At 34.6% G+C, this 8,653-nt stretch overlaps 1 pseudogene; it reads right to left on the bottom strand.

Moving 5' to 3' along the window:
• Positions 1-6,761: 6,761 nt before the first annotated feature.
• LOC144254962 (olfactory receptor 6C6-like) lies at positions 6,762-7,723 on the bottom strand (annotated as a pseudogene).
• Between the last annotated feature and the right edge of the window lie 930 nt (positions 7,724-8,653).

The raw sequence follows: 8,653 nt of genomic DNA, 5'->3' as shown, positions 1-8,653 counted from the left end.
GGGAATTTGCTAGTGTAAAAGTATTCTAAGTGTACTGAAAAGATTGTTGATCTCTAAATATGTGTCTTTGACATTTTACATCATTCCTTTCCTTGCAAGGAAAGAATTTCAGGATAAGTTTTCTCAAAAAGAAAATCTACTTCCAGGCAACTAAAGGACTTCACATAATAGAAAATCTGAACAGAACTGCAAATAAAATTAAACAGAAAAACATCAATGATTTCACCACATATTTGGGATTCAGTAATTGTGTTGATAGAATTTCCTAATTCTAATATTTTTATTTATATATGACAGCAGAATGCATTACAATTCTTATTACACATATATTACACAATTTTTAATATCTGTGATTTTATACATATTATATTCACACCTATTCATGTCTTCATACCTGTACTTAGGATAATAATGTTCCTCACATTCCACCATAATTTATAACCCCATTCGCTCAACCTTCCCCTTCAACCTCTCTGCCCTATCTAGAGTTCGTGTATTCCTGCCATGCCCCTGTTCCCTATCCAACTATGAATCTGCCTCCTTATATTAAAAAAATTAGCATTTAGGTTTTTGGGATTTGCTAACTTCACTTAGCATTATCTTCTCTAACTCCATCCATTTATCTGCAAATTTTATGGTTTTATTCTCTTTTATTGTAATATTGCATCGTGTATATATCCCAAATTTTTAATCCATTCGTCTATTGAAGGGCATCTAGGTTGCTTTCACAGTTTAACTATTGTGAATTGTGCTGCTATAAACATTGATGTGGATGTGTCCCTGTAGTATGCTGTTTTTATGTCCTTAGGTTATAGACTCAAGAGAGGGATAGCTAGTTAAATGGTGGTTCCATTCCCAATTTTCCAAGGAATCTCCATACTGCTTTCCATATTGGCTGCATCAATTTGCAGTTCCACGAGCAGTGTATGAATGTACCTTTTTCCCCACATCCTCACCAACACTTATTGTTGTCTGTATGCATAATAGCTTCCATTCTCACTGGAGTGAGATGAAATCTTAGAGTGGTTTTGATTTGCATTTCTCTAATTGCTAGTGATGATGAACATTTTTTCATGTACTCATTGATTGCTTGTACATCATCTTCTGAGAAGTGTCTCTTCAGGCCATTCCCTCATTTATTGATTGGGCTATTTGATTTTTGATGTTTAGCTTTTGGGGTTCTTTATATACTCTAGAGATTAGTGCTCTATCACATGTGTGAGGGGTAAAGATTTGCTCCCAAGATGTAGGCTCTCTATTCATCTCACAGATTGTTTCTTTTGCTGAAAAGAAACTTTTTAGTTTGAGTTAATCCCATTTATTGACTCTTGATTTTAATTCTTGTGCCACAGGGCTTTTATTAAGGAAGTTGGGGCCTAGTCCCACATGATGGAGATTAGGGCCTACTTTTTCTTCTATGAGACATGGGGTATCTCATTGTATTCCTAAGTCCTTGATCCATTTTGAGTTGGGTTTTGTGCCTGGTGAGAGATAGGGGTTTAATTTCATTTTGTTGCATATGGATTTGCAGTTTTCCCAGCACCATTTGTTGAAGAGGCTATCTTTTCTCCAATGTATGTTCTTGGCACCTTTTGCCAAATGTAAGATAATTGTAGTTTTCTGGGTTAGTCTCTGTTTCCTCTATTCTGTACCATTGGTTTACCAGTCTGTTTTGGTGCCAATACCATCTGTTTTTGTTACTATTGCTCTATAAGGTCTGGTATAGTGATTCCACCTGCTTCACTCTTCTTGCTAAGGATTGCTTTAGCTTTTCTGGGTCTCTTATTTTTCTAGATAAATTTCATGATGTCTTTTTCTATTTCTATGAGGAATGTCATTGGGATTTTGATTGGAATTGCATTAAATATGTATAGTGCTTTTGGAAGTATGGTCATTTTGTTAATATTAATTTGGTCAATTCAAGTGCAAGGTAGATCTTTCCATTTTCTAAGGTCTTCTTTCATTTCTTTCTTTTGGGTTCTGTAATTTTCATTATATAGATCTTTCACCTCTTTCATTTAATTGATCCCCAAGTATTTTATTTTTTTTAGGCTATTGAAAATGTTGTAGTTTTCCCTGTTTCTTTTTCTGAGTATTTGTCAGAGATAAAATTGTGGTTATAATTTTATATAAAATTCTAATATTGAAAGCCTTTTCTAAAGGAAGGTACCATTTCCGGCAGGGGAATGAAATAAATAGAAAACCTACTAATTTCTTAGTGTTTTAATGGATTTATGGAACTAATTAATTAAAAACATGATAAAACATCTTACATGTAAATTATAAACACAAAAATAACAACTCAAAAATATATGCATTTCAATGTTTAATAAACATCTGCATAAATGTTCATGTCAACATGGAAACTGAATCATAAAATATCAAATCCTACAAGTTTGAATACTTTGAAAGTCACAGGGTAAATGAACTAAGTTTAATAGAATTTACATGAAGTAAGATGCTAAATATTTTTTTTCTAAACTTTTTTTTTTTTTAGTTTTGATGGATCTTTATTTTATTTATTCTATTGGTGCTAAGGATTGAACTCAGTGCTTCACACATGTAGGGAAGTGCTCTACCACTGAACCACACACCAGCCCCCCAAATTCTTGAAAGACTTGTATTTGCAAGGCAAATGTTCATATATCTATATATTTATTTTGTTTTATGACTTATATATAATTAATCTTTAGCTGTCGAGAAATTATAATTATTAGATGGCTATAAAATTATTTAAAAAGTGAGCAATGTGAGGGGTAGGGGTTATACCTTAGTAGGTAGAGTGCCTGCTTAGCATGCCCAAGGGCCTGGGTTCAATCCCTGCACCAACAACAACAACAAAAAAAGAAATTGAAAAACATTGAATGTATATAAATTAGCCATATAAATGACTACAACCCAATGTAAATTTATGGAAGCTGTATCTCCATCTATTTAAGGCTTTCAATCTGTTGATCTCATAATCGGTAAGGGGCATTATTGCAATCTAGACAACAACAACTATTTCTTCTTCTTCTTCTTCTTCTTCTTCTTCTTCTTCTTCTTCTTCTTCTTCTTCTTCTTCTTCTTTCTTCTTCTCCTCCTCCTCCTCCTCCTCCTCCTCCTCCTCCTCCTTCTTCCTCTACAAGGGATAGAACCCAGATGCACTTTAACAATGAACTATATCCCAAAGCCCTTTTTTATTTTGAAAGTGAAAGTGAATCACATTAAGTTGCTTAGTACCTTGCTCAGTTGCTGAGGGTGGCCTCAAAATTGTGGATTTCCTGCCTCAGCATCCAGGGTGGCTAGGATTACAGCTATGCACCACCACACCTGGCTGTTTTTAACAGCCATAATGAAAGAATCTCAATGCAACATATATTTTTATCAATTATTATTTTAATCGTACACCTATATGATATATAATGTTATAATTCAATAATTCAATATAGACATAAGGTGTATAATGATCAAACTATCTTTCTGTTAACATTTCCAACTATTAACATTTTAAAAATGTTTTGTCAATGCATCTTATCAATGTAAGATTAATACTATGCAAACGAATCTTACCTATGAGTTAACAACTAAAGGAAATATTGGATAAAAATTTAAGTGTTGTGACACATTAGTATAATTTGAGATTTTCTGGAAAAAAATTGAATTTTGCATACATAACTCAATATAAACAATTGGAAAGGAAATACGTAAAGTGTGCCACTTTTTAGATCAACACTTAGTAATACCGACCAGGCAAGAAGGGGAATAGAGTAAAATGAGTTAGGGATGTGGAGAAGCTCTATCTAATACAGGCATTTTGGGGCCACTAATATTTTCAGTTGTTCTACAACACTAACTCCAATTTGGTCTCCAGTTCTGATTCTGGTGACTTCTCTTTTCATCACTTTTGCAATTTCGTCCAAACTTCCCACATTTTTTCAGTGGACCCAGTTCATGCCCTAACTCCAAGATCAGTTAACACTATTAATTATATTCTTACTGTTCTAAATCCTTGATGTGACAAGCACTGGGTATTTATGAATGGAAATTAGTGAACTTAGTGACTACTGAGTTATTAGAAATTCTGTTTCAAGAAGTTTAGATTGCAGCCAGTCATAGTGGTGTACACATGTAATCTCAGCAACTCAGGAGGCTGATTCAGGAGGTTCACAAGTTTGAAGCCTACCTCAGCAACTTAGCAAAGCACTAAGCAACTTAGTGAGACCCTGTTCAAAGTACAAAAAAAAAAAAAAGAAAAAACTTAGATTGAAATAATGCTCCTCACCTATCTTGAGATCAACATAATAAAGTCACCTGAAGCTTTGGGTTCACTTAGAGAAGATCTAATGGCCCAGACTGAGAAGCAACAGCAAGCCGTATAAAGAGCCTTTTTTTCACAGCTAGTATCCTAAATTTCTTGAAATGTCCAAAAAATGTTAATCTTGAAAGCTTACGCTATGCAAGGTCATATGTTAGGCACTTTATATCTAATAATTTTATATTTACAGAAATAGATAACAGTTTAAATAGGAACACATTTATCACAGTATTAAGAAGTTATAAATTTAAGACTAATCTTGTTTATTAAATGTTTTTATAGTGCATCATAACTATACATGATACTGCAGTTAATTTTGACATAATCATGCATGAATTCAAATATATTTCTTGTACTATGCATTTTATTTTATAGATCTCATTCCACTGTCAATGAAACTATCTTTATTCAAATTCCAGGAGCATGTCTATTTTGTCTAATAAAATACAAATTCTTAGATAACTGTTTGGTGAAGTAATAAATGAAAGAATGAATGAGTATAGTTTTTTTCCCTAGGGATTGTAATTCAATGACTGAGAAGTATTTGTCCTAGAAGAGCTTGGAGTAGAGATATTGTTCTACAGGGATATATAGAGATCATAAAACATAGACCTGTTTTAGATTGACAAAATTAAATTTCCTTAATAGTAATATATTTTCTTATGTATGTTGTTCTTTTTTCCTGATTCTCCACTACATCAGAAATTATGTACTACATCAGAAATTATTTGCCCTGTAAAACCATGTTACCAACCAGGACATCAACATTAGTAGATTTCATGGACTTAAGCATTTGTAATGGACAGGAACTTCAAACATCCCTATGTTATGAGAGAAAATTGAGTAAGAAGATGAAAAATACTTCTTATCCCTCCCCACCTGTCCACAACACTGATATCACTCTTCTTTTTGGGGAGGGTGGAATAATGAGATTGAACTCAGGGGCACTTGACCACTAAACCACATCCCCATCCCTATTTTGTATTTTATTTAGAGTCTCACTGAGCTGCTTAGTTCCTTGCTTTTGCTGAGGCTAGTGTTGAACTCAAAATTCTCCTGCATCAGTCTCCTGAGCCACTGGGATTAGAGGCATGTGCCACTCTTTGAGCAGAGCCAGTGATAGAAGCAGTGCTTTGCATTCTCTGATACTATGGCTTTAGTCATTAAATCTTCATTGAATTATAGGTTGCTGAGTCAACATCACACATGACTTTCCTAGTTGTTCACTAACAGTAGGGGACCAACTAAGAAGCCATTTCCCAGAATTTCCTTCTTAGAATGGTAAATTAAAATCATGAAAGGACTTTGTGCAAAAATTGGATGTGAAAAGAGAAGCAAAGGTTATTATTCTCCAGAGGTGTAGTCAGGCTGCTGAGTTAACATGACAATCAGAGTATTTTCTCATTAAGTATTTGAGAATTACCTACTTTTACTTTGCTGCTAAGGTTTTGGTAAGCACTCTCCCAGAAATTACTAAAGTTCATTGCCATTTTGCACTCACAGTTTCTATACCTTTTCTGCATGGCTACAACCTGAAATTTTCAGTATTAATTTTCTCGATATCCTACAATCAACACTCACACTTTGGCTTTTGGCTCCCTCAGGTCTTTAAAAGCAAGATGAATCTTGGAGTCTACTGAATTATAAAAACAAATAACTCAAATATAGTTTCAGCTAAAGGGGGTCATAAGAAGAGCAACAAAATGTGGAATGAATTTCTCTACAGGTATCTTTCTTTTTTTTTCCTTAAGGGATAATTTTTTAAGCTTCTCTGTCTGGAAGATGGGAATTGAAAATGAAGTCAGCAAGACTTGCGGAGATAGTCCATTCCTATCAATTCCCTTTTGACAGATTTTATTTCAAAAGGACATATGAAAGGATAATTTTCAGGGATTGGCATTCAATTCATTCATTTTTCACACCAAAAAAAAGATTCAGTTTTGTGGAGAGATTCCTCAGAAACTAAAATATCACAATATTGGAGTAAGGGAGGAAAAACTATCCAAAGGACAGGAGACATTTGGTTAGTAGCTAAATCTCAACAGCATAGAGAAGAAGCTGTGCATGCATGCAATAACATGGGTGAACATTGCTAGGTTGAACAAAAGAAGTCAGACATGTAATTCAAACAAGGTAGTTACTTTCATATAAAATTTCAGAACAGGCATGACAGGCATTCAGAACAGTTACTAAAGATCCTCATTGTATACTCTGATTCAATGACATATGGAGATGTTTTTATACACATGCTTTAAATATATAAATATTTCTCCAAACCAACATAAAAATTTATATATAATGAATTGTAGGTTGACTTTCTTTCATGTGTTAGTATCATCTTTATTGTTCAGAGACTATGAAGTAAGAACCAAAGCCTGTGTTCAATTATTTTTACTCCAAATGACATTTATTTATGTTTACAAATAGCTTAGTTGTAATTATTTTGATTCCACAGGAGAAACTTTTATTTATGTTTAAACTCTGCCTTGTTGTTTTTAAAAGAACAAAACCTTTGGAGCACATGCTTGAGAGCTTCTCTCACCTGCTGGTTCCTCAGGGTGTAAATGAAAGGGTTGAGTAAAGGGGCAACAGAGGTATTGAGCACAGCTACACCTTTAGTTAAACTTACCCTTTCTTTTGCTGATGGCTTCATATACATAAAGATACAACTTCCATAAGTAATAGAGACAACTACCATGTGTGAGGAGCAGGTGGAAAAGGCCTTCATTCTTTGTTGACCATCAGGGAATTTGAGAATGGTTTTGATGATGAATGTGTAGGAGAGGATCACTAATAACAATGTGAGGGCAAGTGTTAACACAGCTAAGACAAAGGCCATCAATTCGATTAAATGTGTATCTGTGCAAGAGATCTGCAGGAGGGGGGAAGTGTCACACAGAAAGTGGTCAATCACTTTGGAAGCACAGAAATCCAGTTTGAGTCCCAGAGCAAAAGGGGGAAGATGATTAAGAATCCAGCTGTGCAGGAGCTGAGCACCAGTTGGTAGCACACCCTGCTGTTCATAATGACTGGGTAATGCAGAGGTTTGCAGATGGCTACATAGTGGTCATAGGACATGACAGCCAGGAGGTAAAACTCTGTAATCCCTAGTAGGAAAAAAAAGAATAATTGAGTTGCACAACAATTGTAGGAAATTGTTCTGTCTCCAGTGAGAATGCTTATCAGGAACCGTGGGATGCAGACTGTTGTGAAGGAAATTTCCAAGAAGGAAAAATTTCGGAGGAAGAAATACATTGGAGTCTTGAGGCAGGGATCCAGCAGGGTGAAGAGGATGATGGTTAAGTTCCCCATCAGGCTCAAGATATAATTGAAAAATAGAAACAGGAAAATCACAATGTGTAGCACAGGGTCATCTGTCAGTCCAAGTAAAATAAACTCTATCTCCATGGATTGATTCTTCATTTCTCTTTTGTCCTATCAAATTTACAGAAAATAAAAACTAATCTCATGAGTAAGAAGTTAGTTCTTCCTTTTCAGCTATATAAAACTCCATTTCCAAAAATTTACCAATTCACAAATATTTCTCAAATCACCTTAGATTTCAACACAATGAACATAATCCGCACTTCAGTCATCATCTTTATGAGACCACTTAGAGATCCTTCCCTTGTCCAGAACTGAGTGTAACCTACTTACCAGTTTATAGGACATTTAATAGTCATTTGAAATGTATTTCCTCAATTTGACTCATGTTAATCTATAACTAATTTTTCAAATACTTTATCACAATAAGCTGTTCAAATATTCTTTTTTTTTTTTTTTTGGTATTGGGGATTGAACTAAGAGGTACTTAACCAGGAAGCAACATCCCAAGCACCTCCCCACACATTTTATTTATTTAGAGACACAGTCTCACTGAGTTGCTTAGGGACTCACTAAGTTGGGGAGGCTGGTTTTGAACTCAGAATCCTCCTGGCTCAGCCCAACACCAGCTGCTAGGTTTATAGGTGTTCACCACCATGCCCAGCTTGTGTGATCAAACAAATTATCATTCAAGTGACAGAATGATTATACGAAATAGTTTTCTTCCAAGTAGCCAAAATACGTAGAAATTTAGGGATACATATAATAGTATAGGAAATTTCTAAGAAAGAAAAAATATATAAGAATCCAGTGAATATACAGCAGGGTGAGAGAGGGGTGATCAGATCAAAGCAATGCTTAACAAATATTTGTGAAGCAGGAACATAAATAACACAACATTCAAATATGGGTTATTTGAATTCACCAAGATAAACACTGTCACTACTGCATGGTTTCCCATTACCATGTTCTGTCTTTTATCAGGTCTGAATGGTGAGTGTAGAGGGAAATATCTATCTAATATCAGTGATA

Source organism: Urocitellus parryii, chromosome 5, assembly GCF_045843805.1.
Source record: "Urocitellus parryii isolate mUroPar1 chromosome 5, mUroPar1.hap1, whole genome shotgun sequence".
In the NCBI taxonomy this organism is placed as follows: domain Eukaryota; kingdom Metazoa; phylum Chordata; class Mammalia; order Rodentia; family Sciuridae; genus Urocitellus; species Urocitellus parryii.
Note: the sequence above shows the minus strand (reverse complement) of the source record. Positions and strands in the feature narration are given on the sequence as shown.